Consider the following 3,160-nt stretch of genomic DNA (forward strand, 5'->3'; position numbering starts at 1 on the left):
TAGGGGTAGGTTAACTCTACATGTAAAACTCACTCAGTCTATCAGACTCAATAAATTAGCTACAGCCTCATCAGCAAATGTATTTACATAAGCAGGATCTGTCTATATAGCAGTTCAAATTTATCAGGGGCCTCTTAGGGTTGGTTATCTACATCAAATTCATTTGACAGTTGTAACTGTTTTGTTTTTGAATCTGGCATCTGTCCTATAGGTTTGACACTAGTCAAAATTTGAATGTCATTGCTGGTACATTATAAAATATACAGTATTTTTTTTTTATATAAGAATCACAAATGCTGATGAAGGTTCTCAGTCATCCAGGTCAAAGTCATTCCGTAAAAATTCAAAAAATATCCACTGGACTTGGTTTTCAAGATTTGAAGACGTTTCGCCACCTCTCCAGGAAGCTTTCTCAATTCAAATGTCTGGATCCGCCGTGAGTTTGAGTCTTATATAGACAACGCCTTGTATCGCTTGGAAACATGCAATGGTAACCGATGAATGGGTCGTTAGTTCCATCGTTAGCCTGTAATATCTGAACCTGTCTATGATTCTAGGGGTCGGTCGTTAAAGGGGGGATTGCCATTAAGGGGGGGATTGTCTCCTGTAATACCTGAAACCTGTCTATGATTGTTAAGGGTTGGTCGTTAAGGAGGTATTGTTCACCGGCTGGGGCGGGTAGGTCCCTCGTTCCTCTGTGATGGGGTGGGGGGTTTGGTGATATCTGGAAGGGATCATGTCTATGATTGAATTGTATGTTTTTGGAAGCTGGAATCTGAGTCCGCCACCTCTGTTTAAAGTTGGTTTTTCTCTCTTAACATAGATGGCTTACTTCACGCCCCTCTCAAACCACCTATTTTCTTTATCCAAAATATGGACATTCTGGTCCTCAAAAGAATGTCCTTTGTCCACAAGGTGTAAGTGTACTGCGGAGTCTTGTCCAGAGGCGGCCGCTCTTCTGTGTTGGGCCATGCGTCTGTGGAGAGGTTGTTTTGTTTCGCCAATATAAAGATCAGAGCATTCCTCGCTGCACTGAGCAGCATATACCACTCCGCTCATATTCGGTCTGGGGGTTTTATCTTTAGGATGCACTAGCCTCTGTTTAAGGGTTTGGTTTGGCTTGAAATGTACTGGGATCTTGTGTTTGGAGAAAATCCTCTTGAGCTTTTCATACACTCCAGCAACATAAGGGATTGTGATGTTTTTGCGTTTAATTTTCCCATCGCTGTCTTCTGTTGCGTGTCTTTTGGATTTCCTTGCTGATTTGATAAAAGCCCAGTTTGGATATCCACAGTTTCGGAGAGCATCTTCGATGTGTTTCTGTTCTTTTTGCTTCCCATCTGTTTTAGTAGGGACATGTTCTGCCCGGTGTTGTAAGGTTCTGATGACTGAGAGTTTGTGTTCCAGCGGGTGGTGTGAGTCAAAAAGAAGATACTGGTCTGTGTGAGTAGGTTTCCTATACACTTCAATGTTTAGGCTTCCATCTCCTTCCATGCTCACCAGGCAGTCCAGAAAGGGTAGTTTGTTGTCCTTGGCATCCTCTCTGGTGAATTTGATGTTACGGTCAACAGAGTTGATGTGTTTGGTAAAAGCTTCCACTTCCTCTAGTTGGATTTTGACGAAAGTGTCGTCCACGTATCTAAACCAGTGGCTTGGTGGTGTTCCATTGAAAGTGTCTAAAGCTCTCTTTTCCATTTCTTCCATGTAAAGATTGGCCCATTGCGCAGCCATGCTTCTGTCTGTAAAAATTACCTCTGAATTTGAAATAGGTTGTGGAAAGACAAAGGCCCAGTAGTGTGCAGATCTGGTCTGGAGTGAAATTAGTCCTGTTGTTTAAATCACTATCTTGTTCAAGACGTGTCCTGACTGTTTCCACTGCCTCTGTTATAGGTATGCATGTGAAAAGTGAAGTAACATCAAACGATACCAGGGTTTCTCCTGGAGCCATCCTTAAATGTTTGGCTTTGTTGGCAAAGTCTTTGGAGTTTTCTATGTGATGTGGTGTGTTCCCCACCAAGGGAGCTAAGATATTAGTAAGCTGTTTAGCAATGTTGTATGTTACTGAGTTAATGCTGCTGACGATGGGCCTGAGTGGTGCCCCTTCTTTGTGAATTTTTGGAAGTCCATATAAGCATGGAATTTCCTCCCCTGGATATAATCTGAAATAGGCTGTGCTGTTAATTACCTTGTCTTTTTCAAGTTGTTTGAGATAGTCTATTATTTTCTTTTTGTAGCCGCTGGTTGGATCTCTTTTCAAGGATTCATACGTATTAGTGTCCTTCAGGAGAGTGATAATTTTGTCTTGGTAGTCTGAGGTGTTGAGGACTACGGTGCATCTTCCTTTGTCTGCTGGTAATATGGTGATGCTTTGGTCCTGGCTCAGGGATGTTATGGCTTTCATTTCCTGGGGTGTGAGGTTGGAAGGAGGTGGTTTGGCACTGGACAGGGTGGCTGTTACCTTCATTCTGAGTTGCTCTGCCTCCGTTTCAGCCAAGTAGTTGTTCCTGATGGCCGATTCAGTGGCCGTGATCAGTTCCACAATGGGTACTTCTTGTGGAGCAATGGCAAAATTCAGGCCTTTACTCAGTACATCCATCTCTGGTTTTGACAGTGGTCTGCTAGATAGGTTTTTTTACCCACTTGTCTTCAACCTTGATGAATCACAAATGTAAACCACAAATCGGTGCTAACTTTGTGTTATGACATTTTAGACCATTTTCTAATTTATCATCTTTTTTTCAATTTCATGGAAAAACATAAAACTTCTTAAAAGAGCAAAGCTGTTAAAAGCAGTCTCTTACATAATACAGAGATCACTTTTGTAAAAAATTATAGTGACAGAGCTATATCTGTTTATCAATAGTACCATATACGTCTGAATTTGTTTACCTCAGAGTAGCCTTTGACAAAGTAGATCATTCTTTTTATTTTGCAAGCTGAACAGTGATGGGACTAACGGCGTTGAAAGTAACGGCGTTACTAACGCTGTTACCTTGTTTTAGTAACGAGTAATCTAACTAATTACTTTGACTGTAACTATAACGCAGTTACCATTGCAGACACCCCGTTACTGCGCGTTACTCAGGTCGCACAATGAACCTTTTTTCATGGTAGGACTCGTGCGCAGCTGCGTGAAGCAGACACCCCACCCACGTCAAAA

General features: G+C 41.9%; 1 pseudogene; it reads right to left on the reverse strand.

Annotated features, from left to right (window-relative positions):
• Nucleotides 1-747: 747 nt before the first annotated feature.
• LOC119788516 lies at nt 748-2,626 on the reverse strand (annotated as a pseudogene).
• Nucleotides 2,627-3,160: the final 534 nt, after the last annotated feature.

The sequence above is a fragment of the Cyprinodon tularosa genome, unplaced genomic scaffold (genome assembly GCF_016077235.1).
Source record: "Cyprinodon tularosa strain WSP-4 unplaced genomic scaffold, ASM1607723v1 ctg319, whole genome shotgun sequence".
NCBI classification, from domain to species: Eukaryota; Metazoa; Chordata; class Actinopteri; order Cyprinodontiformes; family Cyprinodontidae; genus Cyprinodon; species Cyprinodon tularosa.